This window comes from Leuciscus leuciscus (genome assembly GCF_965113295.1).
Source record: "Leuciscus leuciscus genome assembly, chromosome: 7".
Taxonomy (NCBI): domain Eukaryota; kingdom Metazoa; phylum Chordata; class Actinopteri; order Cypriniformes; family Leuciscidae; genus Leuciscus; species Leuciscus leuciscus.
The window spans coordinates 35,719,268-35,744,970 of record NC_138731.1 but is presented as its reverse complement, the minus strand read 5'-3'; the positions used below and the strand labels follow the sequence as shown (position 1 = coordinate 35,744,970).

Here is a 25,703-nt window from a genome sequence, read left to right as displayed (position 1 = left end):
TTTAAAGTCAGCTTTTTATTCAGTTGGATGGTATAATAATGCCTTTATTTTATATGAGATATGGAATATAAATCCAAGTAATATGGACCATTTTCGTGGCATTCTGTAATTAAGTTTTTTTTTTTTTTTTTTTTGACAGCCATGGTCACTATGAACTGTGTTTGTATGGAAAATAGAATCATAAACAAAAAACCTCCCTCTGTGTTCCATAGAAAAAAAATAACAGCATACCGATCAGTGTTATTTTAGTATTATTTATACACTATTATATTTTTTTATTAATATTGAAAATTAGCTTTAATTTTTTTTATTTTCAGTTTAATTTCAGTTTTAGTATTTTTGCTTGTCTTTTTTTTTATATACTTCAATTTCACTCAGTTTTTTAAGTTCAAATTTTTCATCTAATATTAATATTTTATTTTATTTTTAGCTTTATTGCAATTACCAAAAATATTTTTAATAGTTTTACTTTTTGTTAACAATAACAACACAGATTTGGAAAGACATGAGGGTGAGAAAATAATGACAACATTTTCATTTTCGGTTGAGTTTTTCCTTGAAAACATTGGCTTCTTATCATTCTCCTCAGACCATCTCTTTATCTCTCTCTCTCTCTCTCTCTCTCTCTCTCTCTCTCTCTCTCTCTCTCTCTCTCTCTCTCTCAATTTGCTGATGTTTTGCTTGACCGTCATCATTAGGGCAGGAAAAAGATTTGTCTTCATTCATTTCCCCCCTTTGGCAGTTCATGCTCTCTCCGATCATCCTCATCTCAACAAATGTGAGTGTCTAAAGGCACTGCAGACAGGCAGAGGGGCACAAAACAAGCCTGGAGAACCCGCTTACCCTCCTAAAAACCCCACCCCAAACCTCACTATGGATGATTATCCCCCGACCGCTGAATGAATCTTATTTCATGCTTATAGCTTCCCAGGCTCTGAGGTCCGCTTATTTTCATGCACTTTCTTGGTAACATGGGCGTCTGCCTTCCTGAAATAGCGAGTCTGATGGGTTTAGCCGTGTGTGGTGTGCCAGCGCCGCATGGAGTAGGATGAGGGTGGGCACTGGTAATTTAAAAACACATATGTCTGGGCCATGCAAAGCAAGCATATTGTGCACTCTAGAGTCTAGGCTGTCTTGTGTGCTGATTTGGTCCCTAGCAGGGGATATTTGTATTTCACTTCAAAATCCATTCACTTGGAATGCCCAGCAATATCATCAAAGACAGAAAGTGATGACATTATGTACTTGGGTAAGTAAACCTTTAAAAAAATACTGAAAAAAACAAAAAATAAGTAAATCAATAAAATAAAAAATCCTTGTGAATTTACATTTTAGTCATGTCTAAAGAACAAAGCCTCTAACCGTAAAAAGTTCCAATTGATAATTTGCAACAAAGACCTATTAGAAACTGAGGTGGAGCTGTTCTCCTTAAAGGGACAGTGCATCTAGAACTAAACGGTACCTCTTGTTTTTTTACAGAATTAAGTCAAATGGGTTTGGAATGAAATTAGTGGGAATAAATGATGACAGAATTAAAAACATTGGTGAACTGTGTCTTAAAGACATTGTATGTAGCGCTAAAGCAGCACCAGTTTGAGGATTCAAATCAAAAATGATGTTGCCGTATACATACAATTTTCCCACAATGACCCTTTGTATTAATTTCGATTTTGGGTAAGATTTTTACAATTTTAACAAACATAATATAAAGGTTAAAACTTCTCAAAAAAAGTGTCAAATATTTTGTCATCTCAAGAAAACAGCGCATTCATTTGCAATGCCTTGCAATATCAACAAACTCATACAATACTTGTCATAAAATACAGTCAATAATTGAGTCTCACAAATTGTGGGCAGAGGGGAGTGGGTTGAGTTTGATGAGATAAAATATTTGGGTAAATAAAACCAGTAAATAAATCAACATTATCACATAAATAAATATGAATTAAATAAATATATACATAAATATTATTTGAATAAATAAATGTTATTTAAATACAGAAATACCAACCTAAATACATAATTTAAAATATATATATTTAAATAAATATTATTTAAATAAATAAACATGAAATAAACAAATAAATAGCTCAAATATTAATTGTCTGCCTTGGATGACTTTTCTAGGGCATTCTAAGCAAACAAATTATATTAAAAATACATTATATTAAATCATATTAAAAGGACTTGTAAATATAAAACTTCTCTAAGTGTCAACTGAAAGTGTCTATCTCCTCCCAAGTAGGATCTAGTCATAATCTTCCCAATCACAGTGTCCCCACAGCAGATGCTCATGTATACAGACTGAACCATGCCTCTGCTATGGTGGATCAATCCTAATTAGCCTGATGGCTATTTGAGCCCACACTTACTCCAGACTGCATCGAGGCGGACTATAGCTGCCCTAAGGTTAGGCCTCCTGTGGGGTGAGTATGAGGGGGAGAGACATCCACTAATCCAGCAAACCAGCAAACAGCAGCTGCACCCTGGATCTAATCTCCCCACCCCCCCCACCCCCCCACCCAAATCCACAGCCTCAAGCAGTCAAAAACGAGCAAACTGTCAGGCGTCCCACCTGAGACCCGTACATGTCAGACTTATTCATTAAATCACACACTTCTGCTCACAAAGCTGGTTTATTTGTCATCGAGTGTCGATTTAGGCCTCTCCTCTACCTCTCTTGTGAGAAACCATGTTGTCTTTGATGCCACTGTCTAATCTTACTGTGAGACAGCTGAAGGTAGAACAAGATTTCCCTGTTTGTTGTTCAAATGTTAAAGCATAAATTACAAATGCTTTTTCGGGAGTCAGAGCATGTTGTGCTTTCATGTATACCAGTCTGTTTAATCCAGGTTCGGGTGTCTCTTAACTGCATGCACTTTGTAGCACTGTGCCTAGATCTCCAAACATGAATATTTCTCTGATTTATCTCATGAATACAGGCTACGTGACATTTTATTTGAAATATTTAAAGAAATTTCCAGAAAACATATGGCATTCCAAGCTAAAACATAACAAAACATCTCAAATTCTTTCTGCACAATTCCGTAAATTTTCACCAAATATCAGCGCATTAGGGGTGTAACAATTCACTTGTTTTCCTGATGTAATGATTACAAATCCTGCCAATGCATATGCATCTATCTTGAAACATGGTTTTTTGAATCGTGAATCGTTTGTTGCGGTCAAGAACTGAATTAAAATGCTAAAAATCGAATTAATACTTACATGCGCACATTACTGGAGACTAGTGTGGCATTGTACGTGCTTTCATTGCGTTTTTAATATTGTAATATTTGGATTTTTCCACCCATTCAAATTTGTCCTAGTCTCTGCATTTTCAATCGATGATCATGATTAAAGTGACTTGCGAATGCCTTGGCCTCTATAGACTTTGGGACTAAATGATACAGCGGTTGTATTCACACTCTAATTAAGCCTTTTGCCAAGACATTCCACCAAGTTTTCCCCCAAGCATATCTACATCTACATTCAGTCTCCACGCATACTACCGTAATTGGTCTCGAGCAAGTGTGGATGGATGAAGAGAGAAAAAGCAAGAGATAGGCTGAGGGGTTTCACCACTGAAGCTCTTGAGAGCAGAGCCGAAAAAAGAAACAAGGCCTTAATTAACATAACAGGGCTTTCATCTGGGCCAGGCCTTTAATCAATACGTGCAGGTTAACCACACAAACAATCACATAATAACTGCACAGGCACAAAGCAAACGCTCTGGCTGGCTAAAAGTCGAGAGCTTGACTGGTTCAAACACAGCGAAGACCGAAACAAAGATCATCATTCAGACAATGTCACAAACTTTGATAGATTTTGAGATTTAACTCATTTAATATCACAATATAAAATAACAATGTTTAATATTTTTGTTATAAGATAAAGTTAATGTAGTGCGGTCACTAGGGATCCTACTTTTTGGTCCACCTTATAGTCAACTGGGATTAGCACTTTTCTAATGCACTGACCACCCAATATAATCCCTGTGAAGTATGGGACAGATCTGATCCACGACATGCCTGAACTGGACACTAATTCTGTGAAGCCCTTACATGTAGAAGCACTGACAACAACATTGACCTTAATCTCTTAAAAGGGTGTGAAATAATCACCTCTCACACCCACCAACCACAGGTCACACTGCGTTACAGATACACCTGCCTTCTGGTTTCTTTTGACTAATTGATTTACAGCAGGAGGCACGTGGACAAAGTGTGCACTTCAGTGCAAGTTTGTGACGGAACAGATTTACAACCACAAAAAAAGTTTTTCAAAAGTAGTGACGCATTGTGACACTTTACTGCGTGAAATCACACAAGCGACAGTCACAACAAATCCACAACAAGACTCTTGAGCAAGACAAACTCTAAGATTACTCTGGAGCGTCTGATAAAGTCTGCTGTAAATTGCTTTAGATAAAAGCAGATTCTGTAAAGCAGAAAAGCAGAAAGAATATCAGTCAGCTGAATCACAGCCATGTTGACAATGACATATGGACCAAAAGCACTACGAGTGTGATAGTACTTATACAACACTACCAAAAACAAGAAGATAATATTGAGTAACTTACATTTTAGACACAATATTATTTTGTCTGTTTAAGAAAATAGTTTCAAGACAAAGTCTTAAAATAGTTACAAGTTTTAGTGTTTTAAACTAATTGTTTAATTGAATGAACTATCAAGTCACACATAAAGACTTTTTTTCGCTCCTGAATGATTGATTTTCAATGATAATAATAAAAAAATATGCAATGACCCATGACTCATTTCGTTCCTGAATGAATCAGTATGTTGCAACAAATCTCTTGAAAGAATGATTCATTGACTCACTCATTAAGACGAAACGATGTAACTTGCAAAAAAACTGAACAATCCACAAGACTGACAGTCTGAAAACAAACACATTTTATTTATTTATTTATTAAATTAATTTATTAATTAATTAAATAAACAAAGAACCAAAATTAATAAATCAGTTACAAAAATATCTGCAGTATAATAGTAAACACATTTTTTATTTAGATAACTACTGTAGATCATTTCAAATGAAACTGGATATGATTGGGTCACGGAACATACAGCACTTTATGCAAGTAAAGTAATTATACCTCACTTTTTTGATAAACATTATGCTGAAAAAAAACTGCACCTAGGCCGCTGGGACAGCTTATGATTAAACCCCGAGTTAATATTTCATGACTTCTGCCAACTGAAGTGCACTGAACATTATATTGACTGGTGAAGTAACCACTGACTGCAAACACAGCCACACTGGAACTAAAGCATTTATAAGCACTTGTCAAACAAGTGATTCTCGGCAGGGTTATATCTCGACTCTATTAAGAGGGATAGCATGATTACACACAGAGTAGTACTAGTGGCTATACGGCTAATGTACCGCAGCTCTGCGATATCTCGCCCTCCCTCTTACAGTAAAAACATTCTTCTATTCCCATAAGACTACTGGATGTCCCCTTGCTGTTAGGCATTTCAACTGGAAAACAATCATGTTGTCCGCGCACAGCTGCTAAGTGAGATGGAACAGAGTGTTTTTTGAAACTCCCATATTTATAACAAAATCAGTCTTGTCAAGCTCATTCTTGTCTTGTGGTTTAGTGTCTGGAAAGAAAAAAGGTCTCAATTTAGAAATGTCGTGTCAAAGGCACTTGAAAACTCAGGCTAGCTCAGGGAGAGAGCTCACAGTGCCCAAATCCGATGTTATCCATGCCATTTCAAATCACGGAAATGGAAAAATGGGTCAAACACTATAGATTCCAACTTAAATCCCTGGAAAGATTATCCAGTTAGTTTTCATTCAACATTGAGGCTCAGAAATGGAATTACCCAGGCTGAATTAATTATATGATTTAATAAAAAATAATGAAAAAAATCACATCACTGTCTGAAAAGGCAAATCTAAAGGCAAACAAATTAGTAACAGACAGACAGACAGACAGATAGATGATAGATAGATAGATAGATAGATAGATAGATAGATAGATAGATAGATAGATAGATAGATAGATAGATAGATAGATAGACAGAATGACAGATAGAAACGATATATAAATAGATTGACTGCCCGACAGACATACTGATAGATAGATCAGTCTGTCTGTCTGTCTGACAGGCAGACAGGTATACCAATAGTTGGATTGTTCAAACCTATCTAGCTATGTAATGAACCTATGTGAATGTCCCATTATATAGGGATCCTGCAGGTTCCAGTTTGGCAGCATCTTGTTAAGAGCCTTCAGTGAGTTTGTCTCTAACTGAGAGCCTCCTGGACAGCAGATGGTCAACGGTACTGCCGTCAGAAGTTATCAGCAGGTATTAGATGTCTCTTAACATTAAGACTTAAGCTTGATGTGATCAGTTAGAGATGTCCACTTTGGTTAAACACATTCCTAATTCACAGTCACTCTAATCAACAAGGCTACTGTTCTCAGTTACCCACTTTTGTCTATTACAGGGGTTTGGAGAAAAAAAGTAAATTAAGGAATAACAACAACTAACAATACATGATGTTATTCCTAAAGCACATTTAAACTCAGCTTACAGTAACCAAGGCTGTACAAAAAACATATAAAGACATTTCTGCCTTTATATTTAAAGTAACCATTCGAATTTTCCCTTTACATTCCAGGGGGATCATAATTAGAGGTATAGCTGCAGGTCTGAGGCATAAAAAAGGAAAGATGTGTATCACAAATTCAAAAAAGAGTTTAGTTGTGAAACAGAAGGAGTACAGCAGAACCACTGTACAATGATGACAGTGGGATTTGGGATCTACATCTCATTGCCTGGTGTCCTGCAGGAAAAAAAAAAAAATCCAAGGAGCCAAAGGATGATGTCAGACCACATGGCAGAAATAACAAGAGAAAATATCACACAACTACAGCTCTGTGGCAGGCAGCTATGTAACATCCAGAAGGCCCGCAAGCATTACCACAACATGCTAGTATTCATTTGTGAGACTCATAACTGCAGTTATTAATTATAAAATAACTCTAACAGCTCACTTTAGTTTTAACAGTGATTTATTTATAAAGCCTTAGTGGCACCATACCACATATCCAAGAATTACCAAATCAACACAGTATGCTTACTGTTAATTGGACTAAATTAGTTGCAGGTTAATGTGTACATTTTTCAGTGTAACCTGTCCATTTGGAAATGGATTCCAGCCTCATGCATATTCTTTTAAATTCAATATCTGGACAGGAGATCAATCTTAGTGATGCAGCATGTCTGTCTGGCAGAAGAAAGGATCGTCCATTAGAGAATTGTTCTGCATATGAATCCATTGCATTGCTATTAATATAGAACACAATAAAATCTTCATCACTGCCTGACAAGAGCCAAAACGACCAAATGTAAATAAATAAAATCACTTTTCAAATTGACAAATCAACAGACATACCTAATTAGTTCAAAGTATAGTTAAATGTACCAGTGAATTCATATTTAATAAACCACTTGACAAATAAACAGACATATTCAAAACTCTTTATTTCATTCTTTATTTAATAAAAAATGCAGTTAAATGTACCAGTAAAATAATAAATTATTACATCACTTTTTAAACTGACAAATAAACAGACATTTAAAACTGTTAATTTAATGAATGTTTAAAATGCAGTTAAATGTTGTAGTAAAATAATAAATTATTAAACAACATTTCAAACTGACAAATAAAGACATGATCAACACGGTTCTATTGAATTGATGTTTAAAATACTAGTTAAATGTAACAAAATAGTTCAATGCAACTGCTTTTCTTTGGGAGCAAACCAACTGTCAACACTGCCCTATCACTGGTAGTCACCCCATTGTGTCACTGATATTTTGCTTAAAGTAATATTACTAAAATTAAAAAAATTGAGCATTTCTGATGCTTTGTCCCTACAAATCACTTTCAGAGTAAACACTCCTTAAAATTATGAAATAACCCCATGGAAGAGACAAGTTAAAGGATTAGTTCACCCCAAAATGAAAATTTCCTAATAATTTACTCACCCCAATGCCATCCAAGATATCCATGTCTTTCTTTCCTCAGTGGGAGAGAAATTATGTTTTTTGAGGAAAACATTTCTGGATTTTTCTTCTAACAATGGACTTCATTGGTTACCATCGTTTTTAAATCCAAATCAATGCAGTTTCAAAAGTCTTTGAAGTGTTTAAACGGGCTGTACGCGATCACAGCTGAAGAAGAGGTTGTTATCTAGCGAAACGATAGGTCATTTAAAAAATATATATATATAATTTATAGACTTTTTACCTTCAATAGTTCGGATTGAGCTGATCAACAAACGGACAACAAATAAATGCCTCAGAAGCAAATATGCAAATGCACTGCAATTTGAGTGACACACAGAGTCACTCTCACATGTGAGAGCAAACAGAACCAAAAACTACTGGTGGAGACCTGGCAGGTCAAAGGTCAACAGGCTTCAGCTATAAACCTGTCTATTCAGCACAAGCACATATAAATATGATCTTACACTTTTCTATGAGAAAGAGATAGAGAAGGAAGAGAAGATCTCGCTAGAGTAATTTAGTCTGCTCATGCCAAGGCGTCAAAATAAGCTCCAAGTTCCTATTTCCTGTCTCTCTCTCTCTCTCTCTCTCTCTCTCTCTCTCTCTCTCTCTCTCTCTCTCTCTCTCTCTCTCTCTCTCTCTCTCTCTCTCACTCTCACTTTCTCTGCATCTCAGACTTTTATTCTCTGTCTCCGTTCTGCTTTGTGAAGAGCACAGGAAATTCCTCTCAAGTGAAATACTCATCCCATGGGCAGAATCAGTGCAGAGACTTATACATACTGTATGAGGGCGGGAGACTGCAGAGAGGGGCAATTTTTGAAAGAGAGGAAGGGAACCCTGTTAGAAAATCCAAATTAAACTGGTAACTGTTTTGGAACAAGCTAGATAGCAACCATGTTCCAAAAACCAAGTTGACCATTTTAAGCTGGTTTGTTGCTGGTCTAAGATAGTCTAACAGCTAATTACTATCTTAGATCAACGAGAAATCAGCTACCAAAACACACAGCTACCAAGATGGATTTTCATGATGACAAAAAATCAGGAAAGCTGAGGAAGAGGAAAAAAATACTGCCTTATAGAGATAGACATTCACCCAAAACATTCACCCAAAAATGCTAATTCTGTCATCATTTACTCACCCTCAAGATGTTCCAAACCTGTATGAATTTCTTTCTTCTGCTGAACACAAAAGAAGATATTTTGAGGAATGTCAGAAGAAAGATATTCATACAGGTTTGTAAATGAAGACAGACTTTTTGGGTCAACTATCCCTTTAATATAGATGTAAATGTGTGTAGACACAGCATGCATGATGAAGCTGGTCTCTGATACATTACCATACTGAAATAAATATTTTAAAGATTATGAAAAAGATCATAATTTACACACTCTTATGTTGTATCAAACCTGTACGGCTTTCTTCTGAGGAATATAAAAGATGGTATTTTGAAGAATACGAGTAACCAAACCATTTTGGTTACCATTGACCTCCATTGTATGGACAAAATAGACACTTCTCATTTTAGAATCTTTGGTTTGGGATGATATGAGTAAATGATAGAATTTAAATTTTTGGTTGAACTATCCCTTTAAGATGGTGTAAATAAATGTGCTTATCTTCGCTCATTTAACCTGGTCTCTCAGCTTGGTCAAGACCAGCTAACTAGCTTCGAAGCTATATTTTTCATCAGGGAGGTTTTCTCCTGAGGCCATTAGTTGCTTTCAAGGCGTTCGAGCAGAATGGAAAAAGTGGCGAGCCTCATTATGGCCTCTGTGGCCAGTGCAGCGCTCACCCTGCCCACATCACTGAACTCCTGGGTGCGGCCGGCAGCGCTGCCCAGTTGGCCCGACCTGCAACTGCACACAACAACTAACATAACAGGACATTCCCTTTGATTAGCTCCACAAAGAGATCCCACTTTTACACCCACACAATAACTGCAATTTAACACCAAAAAGCCCCATTTTGGCTTTAAGAGCTGTTCAAAGAACTAAAATGAGACATTAGCTCTGTTCCAAAACCTAGTGAACTGCCTTACTGTCTACTGTCTGGGTAGCTATCTTAACTAACTTCTTAACTAAAAAAGGAACCTCATGAGCGACTTATTTAGAACACTTTATATGTACTGTACAGAACATCACATACAATACATAAAATACTGCTACTCACCACAAGAGAGACACAACAGGGTTTGATAGTAGCATGTTGCTAAGCTAACAATAAAAAACACCACACAAATACTGTGTGAAAAACAACATTTTTGATCAGACTGAACTACTTTTATATTAAATATATTGTGGTTACCAAGCGTGCATTCTGTCAGGTTGAGTTCTGACCAGTTTTGGGTCCAAATACTCGCAGAGACTGTGTGTTATTTTAATATATTTAACTTATAAATACTCTTTCATATGTAATTTCTCTTCCACATTTCTCTCACTTTGCTCCCATTTAATGAAGGATTCAGAGACGTAAAAAGATCTGCCCTCTCCTCTTGAGGGACCTGGAGTACTTCAAAGACACACCACAGGCAATGTCCTTCAACTCTGCAAACTGCATCCATAATGAACGTGTCTTCCCAAGTCTTGTCAAATGGCACTGCAATATTTACTTGACTCATCTTTCGCACTTACTGTTTGCAAACAAAACTTGTCTTTTCAACTCACCAGATTGCCAGTGCTTCACACCGACGACATTCCCAGGCGTCAAATTGAGAATAATCTCGCCCTTTAACTTAACGGGAAATTGTGAGTTCACAGCCTGGCTGGAAATAGCAGGGTTAATTGCACATATAAGATTTTTCCGTGTTGGACAATCCTGGTATCATATACCCTACCATGTTCCAAACTGGTAGCTGGAACATGGTAGGGGGTATATATGATTTCTAGTCTAAGATGGTCATAAAACAGTTCAAGCTGGTAATTTTTTACAAAAACCAGCCTGACCAGCTGGTGTGTTGCTTGTATAGCATGGTCTACCAGCTTGCATCAGGCAATGGCCACCCTACACTCTTAAAAATAAAGGTTCGAACAAAAGGGTGTTTTCACAGTGATGCCATATGCAGTGGTTTCCAAACTTTTTAGAGGTACCCCGTAAGGCATTTAATATCTTTCTATGATGAGTGAATCATCGAGTCATTCATTCAGTAACGAAGCAATTGGCTGTATTTATGAATGGAATGGGTCATTGAATCATTGACTCTCCCGATTTATTCAAAGCCACATATTCGTTTACTATCATAACACCACTGTGTTGCTTGGAGAAGCACAGCAGTTCTGCAGTGGCTTTCATTGGAACTATTATTTAGTTGCAAAATAGAGCAAACAATACTGACAATATTGTGAACTCTTGTATAAAATTAATGTCACATTTGCAATTGTGTGGATATTTGGGAAAAATTTCATTCTTGCTTGTATAACATTATCAATATTAAAAAGAAGAACTTCCCCCCCTTCTATGTAAAGCGCTAAACAAATGTAATGAATTATTTATTACTTCAGTTTGGGAACCACTGCGATAGAGGAACCTTTCTGGTTTTCCCAAAGAAACTTTCAGTGAACAGTTATTGTGTGAAATCTGAAGCTTTTACTACTATAAAGATCCTTTCGTACAATGGAAATGTTCCATGGATGCTAGAGATTCTTCATGGAACCATAGATGCCATTAAAGAACCTTTACTTTTAAGAGTGCAGGACACCTAATGACCAGCTTGGAACAGCTAGAATCCATACCAAGTACCAACAGGAAATTATCATCCCTGTTCTTGTTTTTTTTTTTGTGAAAAAAATGGGCTTTTTTGTCTATATGATGTATGTTCTGTATTGAAGGACCCTCAGTCACAAAGCAGGAAATGTGACTCTGACCCAGCTGCCGTCCCAAACCCCCCAGCTCCAATCCAACAGAAAACACGGAGATCGGACACCAGATGGCCAAATCACTGTGTTTAATTGCTGTACAATAATTTTCACTACAGCAATTAATTAATGAGTGTTAGAAGCAGTGTTAAGGCATTACAAGTAATCTGAGTTATGTAATCAGATTACTTTTTTCAAGTAACTAGTAAACTAATGCATTAATTTAATGCAAAAGTAATGCAAGTGACGTTGTTTTCCCATTTATTAACTAACACCTCTTCTGTCCCCATGTTGAGAGAAATCAGGAGTATGTGTGCGCTGTGTAAACAATGTGAGCATGTATTTAGACATCTCTCTTAAAAATAACTTTTTTTGATATTAAAAAACAAACAGCCCAGCCCAGCCCAGCCCAGCTCAGCCCAGCTGTTTGTAACACATTACTTTCCATATAAAGTAAACCAATTAGTTACTTTTTTAGGGAGTAAAGCAATATTAATGCATTATTTTAAAAGTAACCTTTCCCAACGCTAGTTAGGAGTATATTGCAAATTATTTTCAATGGTTTAACAGCCATGTCAACAAACACCAGTAGACAAGGGTCCTTTCAGCAGGGTCTGTTTTCCTCTCGTAAACAGCCGTGCTTCTCTACTAAATGGGCTTCCACCCCCAGCTCCTCTCATATCCTCCTCACATATGCACTCCCCCACCGAGAATGAGAAGGAGGCTGTGAAAGAATTACAAGAGAGGGGGTGAATTTAAAAAGATGTGACTGAAAGAGAAACAAGAAGAAAGGAAGAGCGACATTGAGGACAGAATTATTTAAGATGGCAGTCCAGTACAATGACAGTGTGGGGCGTATGTAAAGAAGCAAAGGTTAAAGTTCAACTTGATGGTGTCCTTCTGCTGGGGATAATATAACAAAAGGAGGATTCCACTCTTTTTACCTGTTTTTATTTTAGTTTAATTCTCTGTCTATACCTCATAATCTTCTGTCAAGTGTAAATTTAATCACATATCTGCTGATCTACTCTAACAATAGGAGGTTTTCAAATGTATGCCATAGTAGAACCATTTAGGGTTCTCAAAAGAATCTTTCAGTGAACAGATCTTATACAGGACCATTTTGAGTGTGAACAACATCTGAATTATCTAAAGAACATTTTTGTGCAATGTAAAGGTTCCATGGACGTTAAAGGTTCTTCATGAAAACTTAGATGCCAATAAAAAAGAACCTTTATTGTTAAGAGTGAATGCAACAGTAATCAGCTATCAACTAATTTGATCACATACCACCATCTTAGAAACAAAATCATTACGTTACATGAGAGGGGTTTAGACCAGATGTAACGGCTCCATGGGATAGACCAGCAAAAAACACTAATCAGCAGTCTGTGAATGTGTTTAAGGATCCCTCCCCAGTTGTAAATCATCCCCACTTTCACATGCCCAAAAAAGAAAAAGAAAAAAGCCCCATGAGATCATTATCGTAACAGCCCCAGAAACGCATCTGGCGAGAGGGGATTTCACTAGCCATAGTTCACTCCTGACAGAGGAAGTCCTAGACTCCAGCTGTAGATCCGGAGAGGTGATGAAAACAGATGAAATCAGTTACCACAATGCGGTGAAATAAAATTGACTACTGCTGACTCTTCTTAAGCAATTGTTTCATTCATTATACTCAGACAAATTCAAGTGTTACAGCAGCTAAACAAGAGATAACAACATAAAGGTCAATAGGTTACACTGTAAAAAATATTCTTGGTTTAACTTAAACAATTAAGTAACCTGTTTGCCTTAAAATTTTAAGTTCATCAAAATTAAAAAGTTGAGTTAATACAATGAAGGAAATTGGTTTAATCATCAGAAACTCAAAATATTATGTTATCTGAACCACATCAATTATCTAAGTTGATTTGACAAAAGAAAAAATGTTGTGATTACAAATCATGAAAAAAATTTTTACAGTGTAGGATGCAACATGGTGTAACATGCTGAGAACCATCATGAAAAAATGAGTGAGTTTTTGGAGCTTCTCATCAGCTGTGTTTACATGGTCATTGATGATTCCTGAATGTATTGTTTACATGAATGTAATTTCAACATAATATTCTTCTAATTCAGACGCCGAAGAAGGCAATCACATGAGCACCATGTGGATGCTACAGGACCTTCCCAGGGGAACCTAATACTATAGATCCACAAGTACCTTCATTATCAATGATCCATGTCTGATATATTTGTTTAAGAGCTAATTAATGGACATAAATGACGGATCCTGACAAACAATCAGATTAATGAAGCATACTATAAATACTGCACTCACATAAACAATCGCATGAACGAGATTCTGACGGACTCGTAAGAGGGGGTTTCTGTCTGCCAGAATGAATCACCTCATTCTCACGCAACCTCAAAACTTCTCTACAATTGTGCTTCTCTTGATTCCAGACCATTCACAGGGGTATTGAACCGCGTTTGCTCGTAGAAAGAGCCTAAACATTACCACATTGCTGTGATGAGGCTCTGTTTCTGCAATCACTGCCGAACCAGGGTCTTTGAACCTCTGAGCGTTAACCAGGCCAAAAAGAGGGGCTGAGGAAGAGCCCAAAGCCATAGTGGTGTTAGGCGTGAGACATTAAAGAGTAGATGGATATTTCACAGCTTTTTATAAGCTACAGCATAAACATGTCAAGCAATTACAGCCTGCCAAGCTAATGAAGTCTCCTCTCGCTAACAAGCAGGCAGCCAATGATGCTTCATCTTCTGAGATCATTAGCATATGTCAAAACATTCCTCGAACGGATCTCACATTATGAATTACTCAGCGAGGTGACACTATCAGGACTAAATACTGCTTTGGCGAGTTGCTATCTCAGCTATGTTTGCACACTTGTTTGGCTTTCTTTGGGGGAAACAAAAAATATTTAAAAGAATTTTTCTGCTGTTTATGTCCAAGTGATATGTGTAGATGGTTGATGAAGGTAGTGAGAAATTAATCCACACCATTCTAAAGTGACACAGTCACTTCAAAACACTGAACAATGTATGCAATTGACTATATAAAAAGGATAGTTCACCCAAATAATGAAAATTCTGTCATTAATTACTCACCCTCATGTAATTTCAAACCTGTAAGATCTTCATTCATCTACAGAACACAAATGAAGATCTTTTTTGATGAAATCTGAGAACTTTCGGTCCCTCCATTGGCAGATACGCAACTGACACTTTGACGATTCAAAAAGTTCATAAAGAAATCCTAAAACTAATCCATATGAATTGAGCGGTTTATTTTCTGAAGAGACTCGACCGCTTGATTGATGTGCTTTTATTCACATATAAACACTGATCAACGAACATAAACAGAAGCTCAACCGAACTTGTTTGATGCACAAGAACAAGCCTATTGCGGTTGATGAGTGTTGGTGGATGTTTATATGTGAATAAAAGCCTAAATTCAATCTGTTCATCATATAAATCAATCGTGTCTCTTAAAAAAAAACAAATTGGACTGAACCGCTCATTTCAAATAGATTAGTTTTACGATCTCTTTATGACTGTTTTGAAGCGTCAAAGTGGTAGTTGCATAGCTGTCAATGGAGGGACAGAAAGCTCTCAGATTTCATTAAAAATATCTTAATTTGGATTCTGAAGATGGATGAAAGTCTTACAGGTTTGGAACAAGATGAGTGTGAGTAATTAATGACAGAATTTTCCTTTTTGAGTGAACTACCCCTTTAAATATAATATAACCTTAAACTTTATGGTGTTTGGTTATGTGACGTGCAATAACCAACTGATGTAGTCTGTTTATGCACATAGAATTTACATTTTTGGGTGAACTATTCCTTTAACAGGCGCCCTGCTAAGAAGTTCATGTCCTTTTACATGAGAGAACAGAGTGGGTCTGCACCTCATCTGTGAAGAGTCCACTGACAGCAGCTTCCCGACAGCTAAAACAAGGCACAGGATGTATACATAACCATCCACATTACACATGACTTCCTCCCGTCCATGCGGTTGGTGCTGCTCTCCACAGGCGGCCTGCGCTTACCGCATCTTCACTTCAGACCCAGCTGGGATATCATTTACACCGCAGCATAAGACGCTAAACCATTAAAACTCATCACCTGCCTACAGCCATCCTCATTTAATTTCACTTAGGCTATTCATTAAAAAGTGCTGTCTTTGGAGAAATCAGTGACTGCAGAACAATGCGAATCCTTTCAGCGTGGCAAGAACTAAATCCTGAGGCGATGAACAATGAGGAGTAATGAGATCTGTCCTCAAATTAAATCAATAATATTCAAGCAAAATATTAAGATGTTGAGATCTCATCCCTTTTTCACAAACAGACATGTTGGCGTGTTTGTTTTGGCCGGCTAAGCTGCTGACTAACCCTTTCCTAAATACTGAGCAAAGCGGGTTGTGCAAAGACTCCGCTCTGCTCCAAGCAGTGGGTGGCTGGCAACCAGAACTGTTACCAAGGCAACGCTGAGAGAGTCAGTCTCCATGGCGACAAATAACAGCATTAGGAAGACCTTCAAGAGAGAGGATGGAAACAAAAACCGCCGGCAGTAGTTTCTCCAGGGCTCCGAATGTCCCTCAGATGATCCGCTTTGATGCTTTGCCTCTCCAAGGATAGATAAATATACTGTAGCAGCCATTGCTATTACACAAATCCTGTATATTAAATCTGGTTCGATTTCACAGTCCACAGGGCTTTGCGAACTGCCTGCATCTTATGGAAAGGGCATATCAGCCTAACAGAGTTGGGCGCCATTCAGAATTGTATTGAAAATGTCTTTTGAATTTCAATTCAGTTGAATTTGCATAACTGTGATTCAAATTAGAATGAAAGGAATTAAATTAGAATTAAAATGAAGTATTTTAATTTATGATGGATGGATGGATGGATGGATGGATGGATGGATACAATTATTTCCAGATAGATACAATGCTAGACAGACAGACAAATAGATCAACCCTATGTCGATTACATATGACATCTAATTTTAATGTATCTGCTAATGTCACCCCTTGATATTAGCACTGAAAGTCAGTGAAACCAATTTTTGTCTATGGTTCCTGTGCGCCCATTCATAAGAAACAGCATGACGCTGCCATTAAAAATGCACAGTAGCATTACTGCTAATTACGTCTGTTGCACTGGTCTGAAGCATTAATGCGTTCACATACCTCATGAGAGTCCGACCTCTCAATTCACCCTGAAGGAGACTTATTTCTATAGAAGTGAAACCATCACTAACTGTTCTCGTATTATCTTACATAACTGATTATAATAGTGTAGAACTATAAAACGAAAAATTATTTACACTCTTGCTTTGATAAAATCTCAGGAGACAGGAAACAGAAGGGTCATTACCTGACACCTCCTTCTGGTAGCATTCATGAGCCAAACAGGTCATAGGTCACGGCTCCCGCTGACCCCAGGGCCAGTTTAATACGTGTTCCACTGAGAGAGACCCACTCTTTCCACGAGAAGGACTGTCTTTCCCGGCAGTCAAACTCCAAACCTCTGGGATGCACATGTCAATAACCACGGCCAGGAAACCAAGCAGAGCACGCAGCAGTGATTCTGGCTGAACAATGTCTTTAGCAGTGCAAATGTAAACGGGCTGGTTTTCAGACCTTTCAAAGGAATTTATGTTTTAAAGCTTTAAAACAGGATGTCCCACACAGAATAAGGTAGGATTGTTGGAAACACAAAAAAGGGAGGGGTAATAAAAGGGTTTTGGCTCTGTTAGCTGGGATAGCATATCCAAAAATGAAAACTCTGTCATTATTTACTCACTCTCATGTTCTTCCAAAACCTGATTTTCTTTCTTCCGCAGAACACAAATAGGAAAATGATTGTGCTGATCTTTTTTTAGACAATTTTATATGTCAAATTGAGATGCAGGATATATTGCTTCTGGTCGGTGATTATTTTCATGTTATGACCAAACATTTATAAATGGCCAATATTAAAATTCTATAGTATTTTGTCAAAATAAGTTAAGAAATAAAACAATCAATTTAGGCATCAAAAATTTTAAAGGATAAGAAATGTATATTAATTTTGTGATTTTGCTACAGATTACATTCATTAGTGATGACAAGAATTATCTACATGTAAAATTAGGGGATATGAGAATGAAAAATTTGTATATCTGCCCATATAAATATTCATTTTATATATAATATTTTATATATGAGGTTTCTTTGTCCCATAATATACTGCCCCTCTGCAGATTGTATTTGAAATGGTTCCCATGTGAACGCATGAAAGTAGTAAAGCTTCCCTCATCCAGCATCAAGTTGAAAATATATGAAGAAACATTGCAGACTTAAATCAAGTACATTCATAAGCAGACAGGAATGCAGATTATCTCTGAGGTAAACACAACTAATCTCATTGTGCTTTCACTTTTTTTACTTTCAGTCACTTCAGACGCATTTGTCTTTTCCAGGCCAGCTTTTTCCCTCTTCAGAGAGCCACACAGAACCAACTCTCTGGGAAATTTCATCTTACAATCTTTAGTGGGGGTTTTAGATGTAATCCACAGAGACCTCACAGCAGCTCTGATTGGTTCAGCTCCTGCTTTCCACAGAAACCACACAATCAAAGTTATGTGTCAGGAGAAACTACGGACAATTTAAACAAGTTCAGAGAGGAAACACGCACACATACAAACATGCCAGCATATACTGATCCATTTGATCCCAAATCAAGTTCATTTCAAAGGCTTTTATCGGCATGGCCTGTCAGCAGCTGTTAAATATAGGACTTGGGAGAAGGCAAACACGTTTTTCTCAGGGCTTCTCTTTCCTCTGGTGTATGGACTGACAGCTAGAGATGCTTCAAGAAACATGTGCTTTGGATAGGCACAATAGAGCACTGACACCACAACTAAAAAATACAAAGCCGATTCTATTTTCAAAACAGCAAGTTATGTGAGAAGAAAAACACAAGTGCAAAATAAGTCAGTCAAGAAGTTTTTTCTGTTACTTCTCATTATAAGTTATTCCAGTTCCAACATCAGGGGATTCCTCCAGAACAAATGTGAAAGCACCATAAAAGAATCATAAAAGTGATCCATATGTCTTGCGTACTATATTCCTTGTCTTCTGAAGTCATACAATAGCTTTGGGTGAAAAACCGAACAGAATTTGAGCAGTTATTTTTTGGAAACATAAAATTTTGGAACAATCAAATGTTCATGTCGAAAAAAAAACGTATACAAATATTTTAAGTTAAACTGCCTAAATGATTCGATCACACTGGTTCTCAAGTTAACAACATAACTCTCAGTCTGTCTACTCACAATAAACTATTGGAGAATTTAATGCATAACTCGTTTAGACACTACTTTTATGGTCTTTTTCTCATTTTAAATTCTTCAAAAATTCTCATCTTGTCTTCCACAGAAAAAAAGGTTACAGGTAGGAGGATGAGTTAGTAATAACTGAATTAATCTTTGGGTGAACTATTCCTTTAATACACCTAATTAAACACAAAAGATGTGAGCAGTGCTCCATTAGTAAGTTTTGCAATCTCAAAATCAGCTCCTTCATAGGCAATAAAGCTAAAAACATTTTCCAATGGAAGTTTGTGAAACTTGTTTTTAACTAACATTTGTGCACGCCAAAACATGGTCTGAAGCTCCCTACAGAAAAATCAGTCACGATTCGCAGAAACCTCGAGCCACCTTGCGCTTGTGGCACGATTGAGAGTGGTCCGCCCCCGACAGATGAGGGGAGAGCGATCTCACGGGCCTGGCTCTTTAACAATACACATTTACAGTCAGAGCGGCAGCCCACACACTGCCGCCTACACATGGGCGTCACATCTCCCCACACAACTCTGACACCCCTTCTGGCCACTGTTTGGAGAAGAAAAGGAGTGTGGAATTCTGGGTAATGGCTGTGGTCACTCTGTACCCCTCGGCTCCACCTACTTACCTGCACCTATTCACAACCCACACAGAGGACTCAACACACATTAACGTCTTTCAGCCCACACATTCACCTCCATCATACACACACACACACACTTGTCTTCAGCCCACACACAATCAACTAGTCGCTCAAGGAACGTCCTACGCCTGCCATCATTGGTCCTCAAATGTCTTGCAGTCTCTCGGATGTCTGTCACACAACACAGTAAAAAGCATTCCTTCATAAAAGAGAGAAGAGATATTTCCAAATCTCTTTCTTCTTCTTGCCTTTGAGAAACAATCACTATTGTGAGCATAATGACACTTCATGAGTGGTGTTAAGTGTGTTAGAAGTTAAGATAAAACTGTTTCTTTATCTAATTATACAGGCCACATTTTTGAAGGTATATTGCTACTTGTTGGTAACAATGTGAAAGAGCTGCAGTTAAAATGATGTATGTGTATATACTATACTATATATAGAGTCTTAATACATTAAAATAAATGAAATGAAACTTTACAACAACAACATTTTATGACAACAAAGTTAACTTAAATGTAAAAATATGAGAACTGAGCATGCACAATTATATCCAATATTGCTTAATTAATTTTAAAAATAACCAATATTATGGTCCAGATATACTGTGCATCCCATGATATTAGTTTGACTGAAGCATTTACTGATCCATTTCAAAACCTCTTGACAATACAAAGCCAACAAACGCATACCACATTTTTTGTATGGATCAATTAGTGCTGTAAAAAATTAGCAGCATATTTCTGCTTTTAAAGCCTCCAGGATGTTCCATTGACTTATATTTTAAGATCATTACTAAACAGCAGCTGTTTTTGTTTGCTCTTACAAATAGTTTTAGACAAATTGCTTTTAAAAAAATAACCATAATACCAGAAGGCACTGTTGAAATTTAATCAGGGAATTGTTACTCAGAAGCATAGGAAACCTCACCGTGTCATACGGCAATAAAACAAAGTTTCGTAAAATTGAGTGCTTGCTGCCACATAAAAACAAGTAGACAGCCATTTGGCTATGTCTCATACTGCACGATTTAAACTCAATAGTAGATCTATATAACCACAAGTCATGGATTTCAACCATATACGGTAGCTGTTGCCCTCTCTGAACTTGGTATTATAAATTTATTTTATTGTATCATTCATTTTTCTACACCATAATAGGCCTCAAAGTGCTTTTTATTTAAAGCATCCAAAGATCCAGACATCTGACGTTAGCTTCTTCTTCCAGCACTAGTACGACAACATCCATAAAGTGCCAATTTGTGGTGACTTTATTTGCCAAAACAACAGGAGATCGCATTTCTTCTGAGACTCACTATTTTCTTGAGGTCTACTTGCTTTTTTACTGGCTAATGTTGTTGATCCTATTAATGAAGAATACAAGCTTGATTTTAATGGGAAGTAACTTACAAGTTGTAGGGGAGTGTTGGAACAACATTACCAGCCCTAAATGCAGATAGCGTTAAAGGGATAGTTCACCCAAAAATGTTGTCATTATTTACTCGCCCTCAAGTTGTTCCAAACCTTTATGAGTTTCTTTCTTCTGTTGAACACACAAGAAGATATTTTAAAGAATGTTGGTAACCAGACAGTTGACGGTAGCCATTAGCCCCTTTCACACAGCAATCCCAGTACATTACCATAAAATTACCAGAATTACTTTACTGGTAAATACACAAGTATACTGTTCACACAAGCAACAGCGTTCTTTTTACTGGTAAGAGACCATTCACAAACCTGCAGCATAATACCGATAAATTCTGTGATGTCAGTAATTGGAAATTATCTTTAAACGCAGCGCCGTTGTCTTCATCTGCCCGCATGAGGAGAAGCACTTTAGTTTTAGTTTTTTACGTCTGAGTGGCGATGGGATGATCAAACATAACGCGCTTTTGCTCTTTAAAACACGAGACGCGCATAATAGTATCCGACTGCAGAGCCACAACGCTGATGAATGGAAAAGAAGGCTGGATCTCGAGCACGACACGTTGAAAAAGCTGCGAGACTCGCCGCAATAGTCAAAGATGAACATCTAGCGCAAATGTAAATAGAAAAACTATTAAAAAGCTTACTGTAAACTTTATGATTGGCCCAAAGCAGACTTCTTATGTCTGCACACTCTGACTTCGTACCTATGTACATGCTAACATTCTATGGCTAATACCGGTAATCTTGATTCCATGTTCACACAGAGCACATTACCGGTAATTTACTGGTAATGGTACAACTTCCCTTACTGGTAAATTGCCAGAACCAATTTACCGGTATTTTTGAAAAGGTCCTGTTCACACATGATCTCTTATTGGTAATGTACTGGTAATTTACCAGTAAAGACTGTATGAATGGGGCTATTGACTTCCATAGTAGGAAAAAAAAACTATGGAAGTCAGTGGCTCCCGTCAACTGTCTGGTTACCAACATTCTTTAAAATATCTTCTTTTGTGTTCAACACCAGAAAGAAACTCATACAGATTTGGAACAACATGAGGGTGAGTAAACGCTGACAAAAGTTTCATTTTTGGGTGAACTATCCCTTTAATAGGAAAACCAGTGCAGCAAGGCAAATATCGCAATCATGTCTGCAAAACGAAACGTGGCGGTTATTAGAATCAAAGTCTCTGGATTACAAACGAGTGGTTCCTCAGTGGGTCACAACTGTCAGATGTACTACGCCTTAACCCCATTTCAGTAAAATAGCAAGGTTTCCCCAGTGCCTTGTGGATGCCAGTGGCCAATCTACAGTAGCACTTGAACCCAAAGTCTTCTGCAACCAAAAAGGACAGCAGTGCCGGGCCGTCAACGGCTTACTTCCACATGGACACATCTTTGTAGAGGCTCCTTTGTGTGATCCACAGTCTTCATTACTCCTCAGTCACATGGCTACTGTTTCCATGGTGGTGGTTGCCATGGTGACGCATACATTTAGACCAGTAGAGGTTTGCGCCATTAACCAATGGCACTAATGCTTATATGCTAAAGTGCTTCATTAAAAGAAGAAAAAGTTTTATGTTCCTTCAAATTCCATTTAAAGTTTTGTGCTTTTCATGCCTCACAGCTACTGAGAGCATTTCAGTGCGCCGCTAAAAGATCTGACCAGGAGAACGGAAAGAATGTGTTCTCACAACAAAGGATGCTGATAATTAACAAACACAAAAAACTGGACAAGGTCATTAAAGCACAAACAAAATGAAAATTGTTAAACAGGAAGGAGTCTTCAGTCGACTGACTGATTAGTGAAATTAAGTACAAAAGCAACTCAGCAATGTTATCATCAGACAAGCTTCATTCAGAACGCACACAGCTTTATCAGCTCTTATCAATGCCAATAGAGGAGATCACAGAATACTGGGATTCATTTAGTATGCACAGACACACACAGACATCCAACATTAAGCCAAGTATGTTATTATTACATATTTAATTTGGTAGTTTGATTTTCAATCCCTTCAAAACCTTCAACGCATATCTCAGGTCTTTAGTGACCCAGGACGTCACTCAATACCCTCCTCCTCTTTCATTTTTTAAAGTTAGACATTAACCTTCTTAGTATTCCTCAGTCAATGTATTATAAACAATATAAGAAGATTTTTTTATTTTTAAGAATGCCTGTAAAGATTGGTCGCTAACGACCCGAGGTGTATAACAGTGTAAGTATATTTTTTCTGCACAACATTTGAATATTTGATGACTAAATAAGTGCAATTCACCTTTGAATGACATACAATACACAATGATAAAGGGACGTTTCACTCATAGTTACAGCAGGCAAAGAAAAAAAAAAGAATGAAGTAACATCAGAAAAGCTTGAAATGGCTCTGCGATTTACTGCAGAGCAAATAATGAACGCAATCAAATATTAGTGTTACTGTCACTTGATGGTGGATTTGTCAGCGATCAAAATATTGATTTTGAAGATGTTTAAAATTATAGTTTATATTTATAAATGAAGAGTTTATAACATAGAATATGTTTGAGATCGCGAATATGAGCCAGATACAAAATGTACTGGGAAACGAGCTCTGATGAGGACAGTGATGATGTTATAAAACATCTGCTCAAACTGAAACCTTCCAAGCTCCAAAAGGTAACAAATTATGCTTTATTTTATTCTTCTGTAGACTGTAATTGTACTCTAATATCAGGAGAGTTTTGTGTTATCGCGACAGGTAGGATCCATCCATGTTAGATGCATATTTTTTCCCGGATTCATTGATAAATAGAAGGGAGAGCATTTATTTGAAAGAAATCTTTTGTAACATTATAAATGTCTTTATTGTCACTTTTAATTAATCTAATGCATCCTTGCTGAATAAAATTATTACTTCTTTTAAAACCAAAAAATCTTTCTGACCCCAAACTTTTGAACAGTAGTGTAGATCTGTATGCTGATTGCTTGAGTATGTAGGTTTGCTAGAGTAACGAGTGCACATTAAAGATTGCCTTACTTGGCCAAGTAGTCGCATCTACGTTTGTGTCCTTGCATTTACTGTAGTATGTTTCTGGCATTTGGCTGGAGTGACTGCTCTGTTGGAGGCCTTGCATGTAAGCTCCTTCCCTTTGAGGCTGAGCTACAGCAGCCAGATAAAGCTGTCTGGAGTCCAGACTCTGACAGGCTTAGCTTCTGCCTCACCCTGCTCCTCTGCTAGCACATACTGCTCCATAAAACACCAGCATCAACTGCAAGAATGAGTTTAAAGAAGGTATATGGAATAGAATATGGTATAGTTCACATTTTCTTAACACTCAGAAGAAATTAATATTTCAGCAAGGATCCATTTAATTGATCAAAAGTGACAGCAAAGGCTTTTACATTATCACAAAACTTTTCTATTATTATTCTATTCAAATTAATGCTGTTCTTTTGAACTTTCTATTCATCAAACAATGGTTTCCACAAAATATTAAGCAGCACAACTGTTTTCTACATTGATAATAATAGGGAATGCTTCTTCAGCAGCAAATTAGTATATTAGAATGATTTCTGTATATTAAATTAGTATATTAGAAAAATTCAGCTTTGCCATCACAGGAATAAATTACATTTTAAAATTGATTAAAATAGAAAACTGTACTTTATATTGTAATTATATTTAACAGTATTACTGTTTTTAATGTATACTGTATGACAACTTTATTTAAAAATCTTAATGGTAATTTCAAAGTGGGAAATACTTTGGCTTGCCAAAATTAACTAAATATCAAATTAAAATCAAATAATAAATTAAAATCAAATGAGTAATTAAATAAAAAGTACTTTAAAAATGTGTTAAATTAATACTATTATTCAATAAGACTTGATCTACTGTCATTGGAATAAAGATTTTGATATGTTTCCATTAGAAATATGTCAGTTTTATAAAATGTCACATAATATTAAGCGTAGCATCAGTTCTGGCAGGTCACATTAGTCAAGCTCGCATCAGCTGACTCTCAGCTGATCCACGTCTACCTATAGAGCTGGTAAGTCCCGCCCCTTCCGCTAACCCCACTGGACCTCTAGGTTGAAAAATCGTCAATGCAAGTGAATGGGAGAAAATAATTATTTTTTGGTCCCGTTTGAATTGTGCCATGAATGTGAACATATGTTGTCTGTGAATTTTTTATATAATCTTTCATGTTTCGAGTTTGACAGTATATGGTATGATTCTTCGGCTAGCAGTTGTGGAAAAGACATAACGAGAAAGACTACATGTCTATGTGACGTCACCCCATAAAGTTGACTTACCCGTTGTTTTCGCCAACCTCAACGATTTTGTCCCCTCCCTGAAAGAAGGCGGTGAAGTGCACCAAAGACACAGCCGTGTTTAGCGGGATCCGT

At 37.0% G+C, this 25,703-nt stretch overlaps 1 protein-coding gene across 6 annotated transcripts in view; it reads right to left on the bottom strand.

Annotated features, from left to right (window-relative positions):
• Positions 1 to 25,703, bottom strand: part of map2 (microtubule-associated protein 2) — a 120,978-nt gene that overhangs the window by 85,232 nt on the left and 10,043 nt on the right. The gene's annotated exons all lie outside the window — the stretch shown is intronic.